Source organism: Manis pentadactyla, chromosome 2 (assembly GCF_030020395.1).
Source record: "Manis pentadactyla isolate mManPen7 chromosome 2, mManPen7.hap1, whole genome shotgun sequence".
Taxonomy (NCBI): Eukaryota; Metazoa; Chordata; class Mammalia; order Pholidota; family Manidae; genus Manis; species Manis pentadactyla.
The window spans coordinates 190,790,528-190,812,152 of NC_080020.1; positions in this window are offsets into that span (position 1 = coordinate 190,790,528).

The window sequence follows — 21,625 nt, forward strand, 5'->3', positions numbered from 1 at the left end:
AGGCTGGACTTCTGGCTCTGTCTCTGACCTCTGCCTCTTTGGTCTTAATGGCTGGAGCTGCTGCTCTGGTTTTAGTTGTTGCCATAGCTCTAGTAAGATCCTATTTGACTTCCCATCTAATTTCCTTCCATCTGCTCCTGCCCTTATTAAATCAACCCACATCTGGGTCCTCGTAACCTTCATGGGGCCCTGTAAATTCTTTTTGTGAGTAACAGGTCTTATTTCTTTCTGGACTCTCATTGCTTCAGCCTCTCCTAAATCTACTACTGTATGTGGCACCTCGCTTATGGGATGCCCTGTGAGGGGAAAGAATGGCCGCTAAAGACCCAAAGAGGGAAGTAGGAGCCATTTGAAGTAGAATATTTCTCATCCCAGTAGTGAAAATCTCTTCATCTGGGCCATAATTCTCTGGACTATAGATGGCATTTCTTATGCCTAGCTCTCGTAGCACCTGTTGGAGTTCAGCATATATCTGCCATCTAACAGGAGAGAACGGCAGATCACCCAGAGAGAATGGCAGATCACCCAGATTGGGCCACACAGTATGAAGTGCAGCCATAAGCCAAAGTGACTCCTTGGGGTCTGATGTGCACTTTGTAATCTCTGCCTCAAGGCAGGCTGCACTGTCAGGGAAGCCAGCTTTCCCATCTCTGATCCCGACAGAACAATTCCATCCACCCCTAAGTCCCACAGATGCAGGAGCCAAGCTGATATTGACTCTGAGGGCTTCTGCCTAAACTCGGAGCCCAAATCTGCCAGCTCAGCCTGAGTATAGGGGCGTCCACAGAGTGCTCCATGTCCTGGGGAGGGGGCTGCTCCTCTCCTTGGGGAACTCTCAGCTGCTGGGTCTTTATTTTCTTTACAACCACTGGGCATGCTTCCAATACAGGAGGTGCCAGTGCCTCCGGCACCACACCTTCATCCTGCTCCAGCAACTCCATTTCTGGGCTGATGGCACCATTCTCTCCCCTCCCCCGAGTGCCTCCTCTGCTACAATCTTTACCTTTTCTACTGTGCCTCACAGCAATGCTGCCTCAGTCTTCAGAAGGTCTCTTACCTTCATCTCAATGCTTCACAGTTGATGTTCTCGTGCCACCTCCACCTGTGCTTCCCTCAGGAGTTCATCTTTGTTCTTGATGGCCTCTTCCTCCTTCAGAACACCTGGCAGCGCTGCCGTCTTGTCTCCAATGGCACCTTGCTGCCTGCGCTCTCGTGTCAATGCCATCTCTTTCTTCAGGGAATCCACAGAAGTTAGCAGCTTGTGTTCTCATGCCACCTCCTCTCGCATCAATACCATTTCCTTCCTCAGGGCATCCACAGAAGTCTGCAGCTCACATTCTCATGCCGCCTCTTGTATCAATGCCACTTCCCTCCTCAGGGAATCTACTGAAGTTTGCAGCTCGCGTTCTCATACCACCATTTCTTGGGTCTCCTCTGTAGACCTTTTTAATACTGTGAGAAGCAGCCAACCCACAGTCCCCACTGCCTGATGGGCACTCTGCTTCTCAAAGGATCTGCTTACTATACCAAGAGCCACCTCTACTGCCTCAGGTGTCACCTCCACTTGCCTCCAGTCCTGGGGTGGGGCCCAGTCCTTCAGGAGGCAAGCCATCTCAAACCACATACCCATTGGGGGACGATCCACTGTTTCCCCATTCACAGGGGCAGCCCGCTGAAGCACCTGTCCCATAAGGGCAGCCTGTCTTTTTCCTTGGTCATCAATGAATCCTACCGACTTTGCCAATTGTCTTGTCAATGGGTTTCAGCCCTGGACAAGTTCACTATGGATTCAGTGTGACCAAACAAATTGACAGCAAAACATTCTTTGGGGTGAAAGAGTTTATTACCCGGCTTGTTCTCCTGGCGGTAGGTCGAGCACTAACGTCTCTGCCTCCACCCAGAGCACTGGGCTGAGCTCTCTATATAGCACAATAATAGCTTATTGCCTAAAGGTGTGGAAGTGGTAGTGTAGCAACAGGCCAGTTACATCATTAGGTGGTTTAAGTTCAGTGAGGATACTGGCCATAGGAACCCCAACTTCCCCACAGCAGGCAACATATTTATTTCTCTTCTCTCTCTTCTTTCCTAAATAGGAGATTCTTAAACTTTAGAGTACATAAGAGATGCAGATCCAATAGCCTAACAATGGGACCCAGGAATCTGCATATTTAACTAGGGCCGCAGGTGATCTGATGATCACCCTGAATCACGCATTGATAAGCACTGTCCTAGAGGGGTTAGAAACTAGAGCAAAATATAGAAATGAAAGGGTGAAATCTCAAATGAATTCCAAGGGTTCTTTCCTGGCTATTTTATTATCCAGGTGAATGGAGGAGGAATGTTAGGAGCAGCCAGACACTTTCCAGAGATGTTAGTCTCCATGGCCCTAGAGCAGTAAACCATATTTATAACAACAGCTTTATTTTTAAATTGAATCGGTGTAATCTCCTTGTGTAAGGCCAGGTGAGGAAGCTAAGGGCTACAGAAGTTGTGCATTTCCCAAATCCATAGTTGTTCATTCATTTGTTGCTTTGTCGGTTCATTTATTCATTCATGAATTGAATGCCTGTTATGTTATGCTTGCATAAAAAAAGTACAGTACACACTTTCTGCCCTTAAAAGCAGAAGATAGAAAAATATGGCAATTTGAATCTCTACAAAGGACAACAGTACAGAATGTGATGAAAGTACAAACTGAGCAGTCGAGATCATAAGCTCTACAGCTGCGGAACTCAAGAGATGTGGATCCAGTTCCCTGGAGCCTTTAGGAACTGGGCTGGGACTTGAGAAGGGACTTTGATATGGATAGACAGAGTGAGGGAAAGGCATTTCAGCTTTCTCCCTTCATTGACTACTTTTTTATTTATTGTTTTATCAATTGTTATATATCCTTCAGTCTGTTTTTAGATCTGCTACTAAGTTTTGTTGTTCACACCAGTACCTCTGCACTTTATTATTAATTATAATGTGCTCTGTTTCTTTGTAAAGCTGAGCATTCTTGTATTTCTTATTTTCTAGACAACTTTTTGGTAATTTCACCTGCATATTTTCCAAAGTACATTTTAGTATGAATTTCTGATGTTCTAGAAAACAAAAATTCCATTAATCTGTATAAAGCATATGGTTTGATTAGTTAATTAGGGAAGAATTCAAATTGTTGCAGTACATAGTTTTCCTGTTTAAAAACTTTTAAAAACCCCATTCAGAGTCATTTGGATGCAGGTCTAGCACCTGGATAAGCTTTGTGGCTGCAAAGCTGTGGGAGGCGAAGATTATTCTCAAGAATACATAGTGCTGGTATCCAACCTTGGTGACCCAGAGGAATATTATCGCCACAAACCCAGGACAGTTCTATCTCTAAAACCTGCTGCTCCACAATGGCATCTCAAATTGGCAGGATTAAACTACAGACTGTTGCCAGGCACCCGAATGATAAAGTCAATGGTTCTCGCAGGCTGATTCCCAAATCGGGTAAAAAGAAAAAGAGAGACTAGTTCAGCCTTCTTTGTCCAGATGCTGCCTGTCTCTGCAGGTCTCTCTAAAATAGCTCTGATCGGTTACCTGGGGATCTGTGGAGATGCTGTTAAAGTTTGAAAAGGTGTAACATTTATAAGGCTCTCATAATGTGCCAAGTGTTTTATATATGTCCTTAACCCCCACAACTGCAATATGTTTAACTATATTCTCTACCTACTTTATCTTTCTTTTTATTACAATATAGGTATAAATATTATTAAATTGTTAAGACCCAAAGGTTAATTAAATAGCACATTGACACAAAGCAGTCACTGATCTATTTTACTTCAACGTCTCCAACTCCTTCCCATCCAGCCCTGATACTAGTCCCAAGGAGGTGTGAATATAGACACAAGCATCAGCATAAAGATGCCTTCTCTTGACATTTGTATTGTCCAAAACATAGGGGGATCTGCGTTTTCATTATGAAAGTAATGACTGATATTTCTGAGAAAAAGAGTACCCACACCATCTTGCAGTACAGTAGTCTCAGGGATGTGCTGGAGCTGGCTGTTGTTGGCTTACAAGAGCCAGTTGTTAAATTTTCAGGAATTTTGTGAGCCAGTTATTAAATCCAGCCCTTATAAGATATTAAATTATATAAACTTATGATTAAATAAATTACTTTAAAAACAGATGTCATAAATATAATTCATCACTTTCTAATTATTACATTTTTCTATTACCTCTCCTCTTGAGATAGAAATACTATATAATGGTATGCTGTTGTGTGCATCTCTTCTTTATTCAATGACATTTTGTTGATATCTTGAAATCAGCCATAGAAGTTGTAGCTACACTGTGGAAATCAGCAAATATTATAAACCAGGATGTAGTTTCTCCAGGAGAGCTGGTTGTTAAACATTGACCAACACACCACTGGGTAATCTCCATGCAGCTCTTGCCATGAATTCCCTTTATAAAGAAATGAATAGTCCACAAAGACTGATGGATGAATATCTTTTGTAAGCCCAAGAGTCTTATGCACTCAATAGAGACTTACCAGCAGAGCAGGGCAGCAGGAAGTCCTTTGGAATGTTGGTAAGGTGAGTAGTGAAGACCTTACCTGAGAAGAACACTTGGCCATTCACAGAACTGTGGCATACAGTCTTGTGTGAGCTTTACAATGATCCTGGAAGGTGGCATCTTTGTTCTCAAGGAAAACCAAGCCTTACTTCTTGTACTTACAAGGATAAACTGACAGAAGCCTTGGAACATGGTTAATGCCTTTTCCAGAATACTGTTTCCTGGGCCTCAGTGAAAATGGCCAACCAGTGGCTGACCTGAGTTATGAGGTATGTGAACACACATTCATAGTAGGTTGCAGGATATGGTGTCTGGCTGGCTCTGCTTTAACTTACTTTGTGCTCCTGATTCTGGGCACTCCCACCCCATTGCCCAAGTGAGTATACCCTGGTTTATTTTGGGTGACCTTCACCAAAGTTCAGATTTATCTCCACTGGAATAAGGTGTCTGGAAATGAATAAGACAGAATAACAGGGAAGAGGGTCAAAAATGGAACTTATAGCCTCCAATGAAAAAACTAATATCTCTATTCCTGTGATAAGAGAAGGGCTGTAAACTAAACTAGAAATTATAAGGTGAACATGGTCTTTAAGGGATCCTCAAAGCAGGGCGGGTTGATATTCATGACAGGAATAAAGTTAGGATTTCTTTGGATATTATTTCTCTTCAGTTGTTTTTGTCAAACATTTAGAAAGCGATTCATGTCACTAAAATTTTTAAGCAATATTTACGACTATAAAGCTAAAAAGGAGTTGTTTCTTTATCCCTACTTTCCAGGGATAAGCACACTGTGGTGTGTATCCTCTCAGAAGTTTATCTGCATTCTCACACACACACACACACTCATCTACATGATTTGAAAATTTTTAGGTAAAAAATCGGATCATACTATCTGTATAAATAGTTTTGTGACTTGCTCTGTTCACAGTATATCTTGGAGAAGATCAAGCCCATACTTTGAATGTATAATAGAGAATTCCATTGTGCAGATATACCATAATGTATTTCAAGAGTTCCTTATTGAAGAATATTGTAGTTTTCTTAAATTATTTACAACTAAAATAATTCAGTAAAATAAATACCCATATAAATATGCTCATTTACTTGTGCACTTATTTCTATAGGTTAACTATAAAGGAATAAAATTATACAGTAAAAATCTATGTGCATTTGTAATTTTGATAACTTTTGTCAAATTACCCTACAGAAGATTTGTACCTATTTATATTCCCACAGCATTATAGTTAAAGTACATATTTCCTCCCTCATTTTTTACCAACATTTTCTATGAACAATCTTGAATTTTGGTCCATCTCAAGTGAAAACTTGTATCTTCTTATTTTGCAATTGTGTAACACTGTTTACTCATTTTTTATATTTCTTCTTTGCATTGCTTGTTTATGCTTTTTGCCCACTTTCCTGTTAGTTTACACTGACTTAATTTAAGTGATTTGTATGAGCTCTTTAACAGCTTTTTATATCTTTATGTATTAGGGATGTTAATATTTTGTCAGGTGCTACAAATATTTTCTCTCACTTTTCCGTTTATCTTTCAACTTAATTAAAGTTATATTTTGGGGCATATTAACATTTTACATTCTTTTATAAATAAGTTTGATGTATTCCTTCAAGTTTTCTGGATTTAGTGTCTTTGATATTTTGAAATGCTGATAAGGTAACCAGAGAGCCTTAAGGAGAAAAAGAAGCCTTGAAAGTTTGACTGATTGATGTTGTAAAAAGATAGCCAGATTTTAAAAAATACTTTACTACATATTCAATTATGTGTGGAAGCAAAGCAAAAATAATTTTTCCAATAAGATTAATAAATGCTTTCATAGATGGGTGGGGCGGAATGCAGTGTAGAAAACTGCAGGGGGTGGAGTGGAGGAGCTGAATAGGAAATGGAAAGGGGGTCTTGACATGTTTATTTCATCAATTGCTCTGGAGCCAAAATTTAGCACTGGTTTCTTCTATCTTTATGCTAAGTAAAAAGAAAAAAATAATAGAAATCTGTCAAGTGCTCTGTGTTTGAAAAGTGACCTCTACTTTCAAGCTTAGGCTTGGCCCAACCTTCTCTTTCTCACTCACGTTTTGGGTCATGTAACATTTTTCTAAAGGAGCCAAAATGAGAACGACTAACTGGTCGATGTTTAAGTTCTTTAAATGGTGACTAACTATATTGTTATTTTGGAAGGAATTAGTTATTTCCTGAGAATAAGATATATTTATTGGTTCTCCCTAAGCATTATCAAAGTAAAGCGTTGCCTTTACTTAAAATATTAAAATCCAAATGCTCCTTTTGCATTGAAATAGTTTTTCTTTTTACTTTAAGCGACCATCAATGATCACGGGAACTGTGGATGTTCAAACAATTATTAAATATCTTTCTTCAACCAGGTAACTTAAAGTTAATTACTTAAAATACTTTGTTTTAAATAGAACTCCCACTGTGTGGATATATATAATTGCTGAAATATCTCATAATAGAATGAGTGAAAAGAAGAGACTCCCATTTTCAGCATTTTAGGATTCCATCTGTAAGAATTACAGTGTAAAGGAAGAAATGTTCAGATAAAACTATAAAACTAATTACTATAGAGAGTGTTGAGTATAAGAGAAAGGTGCATTGCAGGGCTCCTGTTGCACAGTAAAATACAGGTTAAGATGATTGGAAAGGAGGCAAGAAACAATACTTAGGATCTCAGGTGTCTATAATCTATAAACCATTACCTAACAGTGGACAGTAAAGAAGCTGAACTTTCTGTCTAACACTCAGAAACAAATATAACCTCATGGCTTATCTGGAGACTTGATGGGGAAACTCAGTGACAGCATGGGAGAAATAGATTTTGTCCAAGAGAAAGAAACTATTAGGAAGATAAACATAAGTAGAAATTTAAAAACTGAGGACAGTACCATGCTGGAGAAGTATCTGGGTAAAAGAGGAAGAGGGTCAGAAACAGCAGAGGTGGATGACATGCTAATCCACCCAATTTCTGGGTAACTTGAACTGTTTGACCTTTACTCCCAAGTCTCCTTCAGTGCAAAGCCATAGGTGTAGGTCTTGGGGATCATGCTAAGGAGTTCTGTCTTCATTCACCTACATCTTTGAAGGGGAGGTGAACTGTATTTTAAGAAGACAAATTATATTAGGGTAAAGATTATTCTCTGAATTAGGGCAGCAAGAGTGGATACACTAGAATCATCGACAGAGAACAGAGTGCATACCAGGCAGGCTACGTAGCAGGCCCTGAAGCTACAGAGTGTAGGACAAACAAACAAGTAGGCGTTACAAAAACCCCACCCAAACAATAGGAGGAACAGGAAGGAACAGTTTGTTCTGCTTGGGGTTGGTAGAGGGGGAGTTTCAGAGAGGGTAATATCTGAGCTAGGACTTGGAGAAATAGAAAAATGTTACAAGCAGAAGTGTGCAGGCATGGCCAGGGCAGGCAGAGGGAATAGCGTAGTTAAAGGCACAGAGCATGAATGTGCCTGGTATGTTCTGGAAAGCGTGAGTAGCTCCAGGTGTGAGCAGGACATCAGGCTGGGTGGGGATGGTTGACTGGAGAGAGGCTGCCCGACTTTGAAGGTCTTATAAGTCCTTCTGGCAGAGGAGAGCCTTTAATTTTTCAGTAAGGCTGAGACTGATCAGACTTAGGTGACTCTGCTAAGACTGGCTCCAGGAGCAGTGCAGACAGTGGACAGGGTGTGAGAAGCTAAAGGCAGACAAGTTAGGATACCCTTGTCTATAAAAGATTGAAATGATTAAGCTCCTGACTTAAGTAAGGCAGAGGTAGTAAAATAGGAAACAGGAAACAGATGGAAGAAATAGAACTTGGTGACTAATTGGATGGAACATGAAAGTTTCTGACCCATTGGGTGACCTATGATGCCATTAACTGAAAGGCAGAAATATACAGGGGGGGTCATAGGAGGCAGGGATGAGTTTGGTTTGGGGCATAATGAGCATTCCAGTTTCTACTGCAGTACAATAAATGACCCAAAACTCAGTGGCAAACGACAACAATTTTTTTTTATTCTCCAAATTGGTGTGGCTCATCTTTGCTCCCCAATCTGGGGCCTCCATTGGACAGACTGGGGATGACTCAAATGGAATAGCTGGAGCTTTAGGAGCCACGTCCAAGATGACTTTTTCATTTACATCTCTGGTAACTTGGTGGAGAAGACTGGGAGGCTGGGCTCAGCCAGGACTGCTGGCTAGAATGCCTACCTGTGGCCTTCCCTACAAGGCAGACCTGAACAAGTCAGATTTCTTACATGGTGGCTTGGTGTACAGTAAGCAATGGCCTTTTATGACGTAGCCTTGGAAATCTGATGTCATCACTTCTGCCTTGGTCTCTTGGTTTAAGCAGTCACAAGTCACCCAGGTTCAAGGGGAGGGGGACACAGACTCTCTCTAGGAGGAATGTCAAAAAGTTTCAGGCCTTGTTTTAAAGACACTGCAGTGAGTTTGAGAGAATAAAAAACAAGAGGACAAATAGGAGACACAAATACAAATCTCAGTAACTGATTGAATATTAGATGAAGGATGAAGGCAGCCTCAGAGATGCATATGCATGGTGAATTTCCCACATTATAACATGATTGCTAGGGTAAGAGGGACAACTTGGAATCAGACCACCTGGGTTTGAATACCAGCTCTACTTGCATATTGACAGTTTGACCACAGGCCAGTTACTTAATATCTATGCCCCATTTTTCTTATCTATTGTTCCATTTTAGTGGACATAATAATAGTAACCTTCAGTGAGGGTTGCTGAGGATTCTAGTTAAGATGTGAAGTTCATGGAACTGTACCAGGCACACAGCACCCTCAATATATGTTAGCAGCTACTACTATTCACAAAGTATTTCACGTGTATTATCTCATTTATTCCTCACTATGACTGTCTCATGTAGCCGTTACATTATCATCATTAGCAGATGAAGGAATGTGACCCTGAGAGGTTCGGTGATGTTCCAAAGGTCACACAGCTGGAAGGTGGCAGAGCTGGAGCCTAGAAACCCGCTTTCCTGCTTCCCTAGACTCATCTCTTCCCACGGCAGCACAGCAGCTCCCTGGGCAGGAGCATGCTCAGGCCCACTCCTGCACTCACCCGCACTGTAGCATGAGCTTCCTGGCAAAGCCACTGTGCTTCTGGTGCTGGTGTTGCCCTCCTGGGAGATGCCTCTGTGGCTGCCTCCATCCTCGCCCACCACCGGCATGTCTGAAATTTACTGGAAGCAAGAAGCGGACAACTGCAACAGCCTGTGGGACTCCTGCGGGCATGGCCTTCCTGCTTGAAATTTCCAGACTGTTGTATTTGCTCTGGAATAGGGGTGGGGTGAGGTGGGGTGGGGTGTATCCCTTTCCGCAAAGCCCATTAGAAACCCAGATTGGACACATCAGTGCACCCTCTCCTCCCTCAGGACCCAGGAACAGAGCAGATGCCAGGTCCAGATGTTCCTGCCCCCTTTCCTGGCCTGGAGAGAGGCCCAGAAAGCTGTGGGGGGAGTGCTGAAAAAAGACAGGCCTGCCTTTCTCCTAAAAATCCAACACAAGCCAGCACCCTGGTGAAGACTTAGTCCCCAGTGGGGGTACCTAAAGGGGGGTGCCTCTCCATCCCTAGGTACTCAGGCTGAGCTCAGTACTTTTCCCTATCTTCCTACCCCATCTTCCTATTTTGGGGCTCAGAAACAAAGGAAATATTCAGAAAGTGACAGGTTTTCTCTTCTTCCTTGACATTGGGGCTCAGAAACAAAGGAAATACTCAGAAAGTGACAGATTTTCTCTTCTTCTTTGACTTCCAAAACATTGACACCTCTGTGAGAAAATGGATCTATCCACCCATCAGAGACCCTGAACCACCTGGAAAGGAGTAACAATGTCTGCTCCTTTCTGTTAAAGGTCACCCTCTGGGCCCTGAGGAATTTTTCCTGAATTACAAAGGAGCAGCAGATCAAATGCCTGTCATAACACACTTCACAAAACAAGGAGCAACTGGAAGTTCCGTTCATCCAAGGAATCTGAAAATCCTGCCTTGGGTGGAGTGACATTTGCTAACAATAAAAAAAGTTTACTTGGCAGGATGCCTGGATATGGCCAAAGCTACCTGGCAGACTCTGTCTCCAGGAATTGTATCTCACCTCTCAAAGCTTCCAGCAAGTTCCCTCGAATGTCAGGAACTGGCCTCAGTGGGTCCCAGCCTGGCCCCAACCCATGTTTCCCCTCTACCCACATCACAAGGGAAGGGGTCCCCAAAACAGAACTTCTTTTTCTTAAGACCAGTGGAACTATTTCACCTTTTCCCCTAGTTTAAGCTGACCATAGTTAGTTTAGGAAGTCACCAGGCAGAACTACTCACAGATTTGTGGGTTTCCAACAAATTATGTGGGTTCTTGTCCAATTCAGATTCTGAGGGGTGGAATCCTGGGTGGAAAAATAAAAAAACATCATCAGCTATGCAACAAGCTGAGTTAACAAACTTGCTACTCTTCTTTACATGGGTTTTTTAAGCACTGAAATAACAACTAATACTTGGGATGCACTTTTAAAGGAATACACAAAGTACTTTTTGTAATTAACTTACCATGATTTCCACAAGTCTCATAGAGATGGTAGGGAGTTTTATCTCCTTTCCCTCTTCTTTTTTTGAAAATGTAATATTGAGTCTTTTTTTCTTCTTGGCAGCACTGAAATGAAATACAGGACTATAGTAGGATAGAACTACTATGTCTCTTTATACTCTGTGAATTTATTGGCATAATATTAAGAGCAAGATGAAGAAAGGAACATCCTGCTTGCCCTTCCTGTGGTAGGACACCCTTCTTTGTTATCACTGAATTCTTTTAACAACTCTTGGCAACTTTGGTGTAATTGGTGGCTTTAAGAAACAATATTCATCTGAATAAATTTAAAGATCAAATTGGCTTTATTCAACAATTCATGAATCAGCAAATACCACATCCCAAATATAAAGAAACTCTGTCGAGCTGCAGAAAAGGAAAGTGTTTTAAGGCAGAGGGACCCGGAAAAAAAGGAAATTATTCGTGAAGAATGCACTGTTCAGTCAAGGTCGCCCTCCTCAGGGGAACGGAAGGGCTCTATCAGTGGATTACCTCCTGGTGCTGAGCAGGAAACTCCAGATTGGCTGAAGCAAAGTTAAATTTCTGGGGATGTTGAAACTCAGTTAGGTTAAGTATTTAGTCTTAGTTTGCTGACACAGGAAGTTAACATAAGCAACTCCATTTTAGGCCTGTGGTTTTCTTTTTACCAGTGTAATGAGAAATGTCAGCATGACACTGATTTATAAACTGTACTGTGACCTAGGAAATTTTTTCATATATATACATATACACATGAAAGTAAATGCATTCAGTAGTAGTCTTTTTCCTCCCCTCAAAACAGTGCTTCACTGTAACCAAGGAATTGTCTTAGTTATTAAACAGCCAGTTTTATTTGCCAGGTAGAATTTTCATAGGATTATGACTTCAAAGATGAGATACAGAAATCCTACATCTATCTGCTCTTTTACAAATTTTAAAGCACTTTTGAATCAATTTTTATCCCCAGTTTGGTCCTTACGATCACCTGTGACTTAAGGCAGAGCTGAATATAATTGTTCTCACTTCATGGATTAGCAAATTGATGTTTATATATGAGATGGTCTGTTCCAAGACCTGCCTTGGAGTTAGAAACCAGATTTTTCAACATTTAATTTAGATTTGGTCCCAGCTGCCTCCCCAGAGATCTTCAGGGTTTTTCTTAGCCTACTGAGAGAGGATTACTTTTAGATAATATGAGTCAAAATGTATGTAAATTTAGGATCATCTCACTTCAGACAGATGAACAGACACATCCCTACACAAATTTGTGAAAGTTTGTCTATGTCAATTTTTTATTTTATTTTATTTGTTGGTAAATTGAGGATTTAAGTTTATTATGAGAGAAATATTATTCTGTGGCCCAGTGCAATGGTTGAAGGTTCTTGTGGCCAGGTGTGCTTCCTATGTATAAGGTACGCAGCACCACAGGTGAGTAAGTAACAGTAAAGTGATTGGGCAGCTTCTGGGGAAGCTGGGACTTGGTGTTGAGAGGATTCAAGATTTTGAAGAAGGTTGAAAAGACAGTTGGGTTAGACTTGATTGACTTGCCCTACTGAGGGAGGGTTAGAAGCAATATTCCCAGGTATGGCAGAGGTACATCAGAGAAGGGTATAACTAGGCTAGGGAAACACCCCAGGCTCTATTGTGCTGCTCTTCTGACCAGGCCCTATATATGGGAGATAAAGAGGGTGATATCCAAGAGATGATAACCCAGTTTAGTGGAAAAACCCCCTCCTCATCCTCCTTCCCAGTCACGAGGGCCAGTGTCTCTAAGAGGCCTGGTGTAAAGAGGTAAACCTTCTTAGAGGATGCATACTTGAGGCCTAAGGTCTGAGTCCAGCAGCAACAGTATTTTATGTGACAAGCCCTGTATTAAAAATGTTTCTTAATTATGATTTCTTCAGAAGAAGCCTGAACTCCACAGTTCCTTGTTACTTTTTTTTAAATAACAACTTTATTGAGATATATAATTCACATGCAATAAAAATTCACTATTTTAATGTGTAGAATTCACAGGACTAGTGCAAATAATCCTCAAATTTGCATGGAACCACAGAAGTCCCAAAGCAGTCTTGAGAAAGAATAAGCTGGTGGTATCATGCTCCCTGACTTCAAACTGTACTATGAAATATGAAACTACAGTAATCAAAACAATATGGTACTGGCCCAAGACTAGATACACAGAGCAATGGAACAGAATAGCCCAGAAATAAACCCACACCTATATGGTCAATTAATTTATGACAGGGGAGGGAAGAATATACAATGGGGAAAAGACAGTGTCTTCAATAAATGGTGTTGGGAAAATGACAGCTACATGCAAAAGAATGAAACGAGGGCACTGTTTATACCATACACAAAAATAAACTCAAAATGGATTAAAGAACTAAATATTAAGATCTGAACCCATAAAAGTCCTAGAGGAAAACACAGGCAATACACTGCTGAACATTGGCATTAGTAATTCTTTTCTAGATATGTCTCCCCAGGCAAGGGAAACAAAAGCAAAAATAAACAAGTAGGACTACATTAAACTAAAAAGTTTCTGCACAGCAAAGGTTGTGAATCTAAATCATCAAAAACGAAAAGGCAACCTACTGATGGGAGAATATATTTGCAAATGATATATCCAATAAGGGGCTAATATCCAAAATATACAAAGAACTCATACAACTCAACAGCAAGGAAACAGGTAATCTGATTAAAAATGAGCAGAGTTCTGGGATATTTTTCCAAAGAAATACAGATGGTCAACAGGCACATGAAAAGATGCTCAACATCACTAATTATCAGGGAAATGCAAATCAAAACCACAATGAGTTATCACCTCATACCAGTCAGAGTGGCTAAAACATCAACAAGATAAGAAAAAACAAAAATAATCAATGTTGGCAAGGATGTAGAGGAAAGGGAATCTTCACACACTCTTGATGAGAATATAAACTGGTGCAGCCACTATGGAAAGCAGTGTGAAGGTTTCTCAAGAAACTAAAAGTAGGAATACCGTAAGACCTAGCAATTCCATTTCTGGGAATTTACTCAAAGAAAACAAAGTCACTAATTCAAAAAGGTATTTGCATTCCTGTGTTTATCACAGCATTATTTATAGTAGTCAAGATATGGAAGCAACCTATATGTCCATCAATAGATGAGGTTAAAAAGATGTGGTACATACATACAATGGAATATTATCCAGCCATTAAAAAGAACAAAATCTTGTCATTTGCAGCAACATGGGTGGACCTAGAGAGTAGTATGCTAAGTGAAATAAGTCAGGCAGAGAAAGGCAAATATCATAGACTTCATTTATATATGGAATCTAAAAAAACAAAAATTAACAAAATAGAACAGACTGGTTGCCATAGGGAAGAGTGGGAGGTTGGGAGAAATAGGTAAAAAGGGAAAAAAAATAGAATATTTGATATCTTGATCTGGGTGATGGTTGTATAAGTGTATACACATGTCAGAATACGTCAAGCTGTACCCTAAGATTGTGCATTTCTTTGCATGTACTGCAAAATAATTTTTTTTTAAGTATGGAATTCAGTGGTTTTTATTACAAGGTTGCACACTGTTCACCACTGTCTGACTGCAGAACATTTTCATCGCCTCAGAAAGAAATCTTGTGCCCATTAGCAGTCACTCCTCCTGCCCCCTCTCCCACCACTAGACCCTGGCAGCCATCAATGTACTTTGGTCTTTGTGGATTTATCTGTTTTGGACATTCCCTTTAAATGGAATAAAAAACTTATGGCCTTTTGTGTCTGGTTTCTTTCACTTAGCGTATTTTCAGTGTTTGTCCATGTTGTAGTGTGTATCAGTACTTCATTCCTTTTTGTGGCTGAATAATTTTGCATTGTACGGGGATACTGCATTTTGTTTATTCATTCATAAACTGATGGACATTTAGGTTATTTTTGCTTCTGCTTATTATAAATAATGCTGCCATGAGCATTTGTGTACAGGTTTTTGTGTGAATATATTAATTTGTTTTCTTTGGTATATACCTGTGAGTGGAATTGCTGGGTTGTATGGCAGCTTTGTGTTTAACTTTCTGAAGAACTCCCAAAATATTTTTAAAGTGGCTGTACCCACATTATAATCCTATCAACAGTGAATGAGGTTTCCAATTTCTCTACATCCTTGATAACACTTGTAGCCTTCTTGATTTTGCCATCCTGGTGATGAAGTAGTTTTTTTCACCGTGGTTTTTGATTTGCATTTCCTTAATGGCCCATGATGTTGAGAATCTTTTCATGTATTTATTGTCCATTTATATAGCTTCTTGGAGAAGTGTTTGTTCAGATCTTTTGCTGATTTTTTAATTGGGCATTTTTTAAATTGCTAAGTTTATTAGCTGTTCATATGTTTTGGATACAAGTCTCTGCATGATTTGCAAATATTTTCTCCAGTGGGTTGACTTTTCACTTTTTTAATGGTGTTCTCTGAAGCACAAAAGTTGTCCAACTTACCTATGCTTTCTTTTGTTTCTTGTACTTTTGGTTTCTCATATGCAAGAAGAAATCATTACCTAATCCAAGATGATAAAGATGTAAACATGTGTTTTATTTTTAAGAGTTTTATAGTTTTTGCTCTTACATTTAGGTTGGTGATCCATTTGAGTTAATTTTTGTTAGATGTAAGGGAAGGGTTTATTCTTTCACAGGTGGCTATCCAGTTCTCCAGCACCATTTGTTGAAAAAGCTATTCTTTCCCCCATTGAACTGTCTTGATACCCTTGTTGAAAATCAGTTGATCATAGACATGTGAGTTTATTTCTGGAATCTCAGTTCTCTTCCATTGATCTATATATCTATGCTTATACCAGTACTACACTGTCTTGACTTCCTGTAGCTTTGTAGTAAGTTTTAAAACTGAGAGTATGAGTCCTTCAATTTTGTTCTTTTTCAAGATTGTTTGGCTATTCTGGGGCCCTTAGATTTTCACATGGATTTTAGGATAAGCTTCAATTTCTGCAAAAAAGGCACAAGGGATTTTGAAAGGTACTATATTCACTCTGTAAACAAGTTTGGGGACTGCTGCCATTTTAACAATACTAAGTGTTTCAATCCATGAACATATATTGTCTTTTGATTTATTTAGATATTCTTTAATTTCTTTCAACAATATTTTGTGACTTTTTTTCAGTGTAAAAGTCTTGCACTTTTTTATTAAACTTATTACTAAGTGTTTTATTCTTTTTGAGAGTGGGATTGGAATAAGGCAAGTTAAAACACCACTGAGCTAACTGTTCTTGCAGAGATTCAGTCATTTTTATTGAATAAATACTTTTCCAATTGTTATAAACTTTGAGACCATTAATTTTGACAGTTTTGACCAATGTTCTCATATCTTTTATGGGGGAGTGGAGTCTTTACTCTGATGTACCAGAAATCAGAACTGCCTGTTTTTTATACCACTCCCTTACTTAGATGACCTGCCTGATCTCTGAGGACACTGGAGATACAGAGGCTGGTAACTGGCAAACAAAGAGGTATGACACAGAAGTTTATTGGGTCACAGGGCATCTGGGTGACTGTCAAGGTTGTAATTAACAGGTAATACATTGGATCAGAATTCCCATCACTGAGGCCAAAGGTTGTGTGGTATAACTGAGGTGTTACATATTATTCCTCAGTGTGTTTAAAAGTGAGAGAGCAATGAAGTGTATAATATTAAGGCATGCTTTTCATATTTCTTGATAGAGGCTCAAACCAAGAGGAATATCATTAAATCCCAAATCTAGGAATGACAAATATATTTCAGGTGTCTTAGAAGTTATCTCACAGGAGTCAAGAGCAAAGGCCAGACCTCTCTTTGGGCAAGGTTAATCCTTTACTACATAAGTATGTGCTCAGATTATAGAAACCTAAAGTAAAAACAGAATGGAACAAATCTTACAGGCAGGTAGACATCTGACAGGGATTTTCCTCTTGTCCTTGTAGCTCAGTGAAATTGTTTAGTGTTTGTATATACAAAAACAAAATGTATTGGATATTATAGACAATGTAAGGGAATTTCAAGGGAGTTTTGACTTTATAGGCTGACTTAAAAATACCTTCTCATTGTCCCCCACTCCTACAAGAATGAAACACTGAAGCTGCTGCTGCTATGAAAGACAAAAACAAAATCAAGCAAACAAAAGCACCCTAAAAATGAAATTGTTTTCAGAGACGAACTTGATCTGGAAATTCAACTTTTGTTAGTGCTACAATTAAGATTCTAGTCATGAAAAAACTGTGATAGGTCATACAGTTCTTCAATTCATTTGTATATTATTGTGAAACAGAGTGAAGAACTCTGGGGACCATTTTGGGGGTATCTTTTTCTAACGCAGAGTTGACTAGAGAATGAGGAAATTATGTGACCTGTAAAGCAAAACATCTGCCATTGTCAATCTATAGAATTCAAAATGTTTACAGAGTAATTTGAAGAAAAATTTTTAATAAAGAGATTAATTGTTAGAACCAGGTAAAAAACTAATGTGTATTCTCTGTTTCTTACAAAATTCACTCTTCAGAAGTGTTCAGTTTTGTTATATTATCCATATTTGACATAGGTGGGCATAACAGCACTGGGCTCTACCTTCCTGGCTGAAATATTGTAGATCATCTTGATAAAATTTATCAGCAAAAAGCATTCTCTCCATAAATTTCAATAAGTTAGCAAGGAATTTTTGTAGTGGAAAGGTTTTCTTTCTCCTTTTTTTACATTTTGATTTATAGCCTGCCCTTTGCTGGGGCAATGTTTCTAGGAAAACAAATCTTCACTAATGGTTACATGCAGCCTGTCTTCTTTACATAATGAATACAAATACCCAACAATATATCCTATTACAAATAAATCTTTTTTGTATGATATACTGGTAAATTTTGCAAATTTGCTTTAAAAAAAGCACACACACAAAAACCTTTGTTTCACAATAGATTGAAACAATAAGTTTCCAGACTTTGTGACTTCACAGACTAGGAAAATTACCAAAATTTGTGGGGGAACTGACATAGAATTGCCAAATATTTTCTTTTGGCAAATGAAGACACAAGAAAAATGTCTCCTATAATCTAATATCAGAGTCATTTCATAAAAAACAGTTTCTGTAGTTAATGCATTAATTAATCAATATGATTTGCTGATTTATTTGTCTTGTTTTCCTCCTACATCATACTTTTTCTGTCCAGGGTCACTGTTGGTTTTTACAATGATATCTTTTAGAAGTAATTTCAGTGAAGAGCTGTGAGTAACTAACTCTTTTACTATGAGTGACTAAAACCATAGAATCTGGAGCCGAATGCCTGTGCTTGAATCCCAGTGAGGCAGAGCAGGGACATGGGACAAACAATATGATTAATTTTTCCTGCCTATGATTAAAAATGCCAAGATATAAATTATAGTAAGAACAGGAGAGACTCCATTTTAAGGCTAAGATTCCATTTTAAAAACCAGGAAGGTAGGAGGTGAGATTTCTAACATATTTATGGTAATAAGCCAATAACTGATCCTACTAAGGCAGGGAAAACAGTCCTAACTGATATGTCCCCACTGCTTGAGAGTAACCACTATCTTGGGGAAGAACAGGATCAAGAAATTCCTTGTGTCAAATTCATCTGAAAGAATATCTAGAGGACTGGCTGGATGGTGACACAGTGTCTCCTACTAGAGGTAAACATCATAAGGCCACAAGCCAAGCCTACGCCCTACCCTGGCCCTTTGCCCCATTCTTGAAAGGCTTAAAAGACAGAATCCTAAGCCCTTAGGTGCTCCTCCTCTCTGAGGTTGCCCACACACCCCTTTCTTCAAATGTATACTTTTGCCTTAAATAAAGACTTCTCACTGTTCAACTTACTGCAAGAGTCTCTGAGCCCTTCTGTGGTGTCCTTGTTACTTTGCTATTTCATTCTGTTTTCTAGACTTAAGCACAAGTCTTCGCTCTCTCTCTGTCCTACTTCAGACAAGTAGAGAAGAGCCACTGAGATCTCTGATTTGGTCTAACAAGTTCCCCTCATCTGGGTGACGAGGACCGCACCTGTATGATCATGCTCTTCAGTAGCCTGCCCAAAAAATCTCCTTTCTTTGCCTTTGGGAAGTTCTCAAAACATAATCTCTCTCCATCAAATGCTCTGTGGCTCCCCCAAATCCTGGGGTGGTAGGGGTATAGTTCCCATGCTATGCAGATTCAAGCAGACACTGGACACCAGGTAACCCTGGCTTCAGGAGCTGGCAAGGGATCTGCCCTGTGCTGAGCAGGAGTTCAGTGAATTTGCCTTTCCTCCCTTTGTTCTTTGTTGCTCTCTGCTTCCTGCATGGCTGGAGCCATTCACGGCTACTCTCACTTTAATGAATTCCTTCCTTACCTATTCTTGTACTACCTGTTCAAAAAGCCTTTCTTGATCAGAATCAAGAACCCTCCCCAGTCCAGGCTGAGGTTTCACCTAGTGAACTGGGAGAGACCTCCCCAGATGCAGCTATCTGACAACACCAATTTGGCTGCTTACCAGCTGTGTGACCTTAGGCAAGTTACTTAACCTCCCTGTATCTTAGTTTCATCACATCTAATATAGTAATATTAATAGCATCTACCTCAGGGCATTGTTGTAGAGATTCTGAGTTAAAATTTATGAATCACTTAGAACACTGCCTTGTAAAAATTTTATTATTTACATAAGCAGTTGCTATTATTATTAATCTATGTATATCTGAAAATGTCTATATTTTGTCCTCATGCCTCAATTATAATTCTTTTAAGCATGGAATTCCATGTTGGCCATTATTACCTTCAGCATTTTTAACAAAGTATTTCATTATCTTCTTGCATCTATTGCTGTGGATTAAAAGTCTGCTGCCATTATGGTTGTCTTTCCTTATAGGTAAGAATCTCTAGTCTGATTTACTTTTGAAGTTTTTCTCTTTACATTTAATGTTCTGTGGTTTTACTATTGTGTGTCCATATATGAATTTAATTTCATTCTCTAGTTCAAAATACAGTTGCTCCTTCAAATTGAAGATTCACATCTTTCTTTAATCCTAGAAAATTGTCAATCACTACATAACTTAGATTAGGTTCTGCTGCAAGTGATAAAAAACAACTCTAAGTCAGAGTAGTTCATGCAAGATAGTTTATTCCTCAAAAAGTTGACTCTCTACTCAAAACTTAAATCATGCCATCTGCATTCCAGCTACTAGAAAGGAAAAAGTACAGAGGAAGTACTACCTCCTCCCTTTAAGGACATTTCTGGAAGTTGTACATGCTATTTGGGTTACAGTGAAGAACATAAGTCATATGGTCAATCCAGGTACAAGAGAAGCTGGAAAATATTGTCTTTATTCTGGGCAGCCAAATAAAATCACCCAGCTACAAAACAGATGATTCTATGAATAAGGCAAAGGGGGAGACTGGTTACCGTGAACAAATAGTACTCTCTATCATAGTGATTTTTATCATAAATTTCATATGCCCTCTATTATATCTTTCTGGAAATCAGTAACATTCTATTCCTGCGCTGCTGGAGTCCAGCTCCAGCTGGGGGGTGTGAAGCCCAAAAGGATGCGATGGAGTCGGTGCACAGAGAGACAGGACACAGAGTCAGATGGAGGTGGTCTCTCGACAAAGGGCCGATGGATGACAGCTTTATTTATACCATTTTGCACAAGGATATGATTATTTTTTATTGTTCTGTTGATTAATTGGTATAGGCAGTTGATTAATAGGTATAGGCAAACTTTTTTCTTTCTGTTTCCTTCTAATCTATACATGATTAGCCAAGTGTTAGACAGGTGATCTTTTTCTGTTCCTTGATCGAAAGTTTTCCTAGCAACATGTACTCTATTGTGTCTCCTGTTTCTATGCAAAGCGGTTTCTAAGTAATGCATGTGACCACAGAAACGTGCAGCATGTAATAGTGACTGTGGAGTCTATCAGCTCAGGGTGAAATACGGGTCACTCACTGCTACAGTTAGCTAGGCAGTATCATCATCTATATTTCTAATGCAATGGGTACGTTTTATCCCCTTATAATATTTATTCTATCATAGGTAGATGCAAGATATAGATAGAAAGCATGATTTAGAACTGTAAGAAGGCAAGTGTAGATGATCAGGTTTGTGCCTATAGACTAGGTATTAATCCAGGCCAGACAAGGGCAACAAAACATCCACGGGTGTAGACAATTCTCTCAAAACTGGGGGGGGTGAGGTTCTAAGCCTCACCTCTGTTGGCCCCCATTTTCTCACCTGATGGACCCCCTGCGACTGTGCCTGTCTTAGGTTGTTCCTCCCTTGAGGAATCTTACCCGTCTCTGGCTAACCAGCCATCTTCCGGGGCCATACAGGGAGATGTAAAGCTGGTAAGTGAGAGAAAAGTAATGTTCTTTGAAAAGGTTAGTTTTTCACTTCTTTGCAGATTTATGCTCCATGGCTTCTATGCCCAGCACTTGTCTTGAGGTATCTTTACCACTTGGAAGAATTATGCTACTTGGTAATT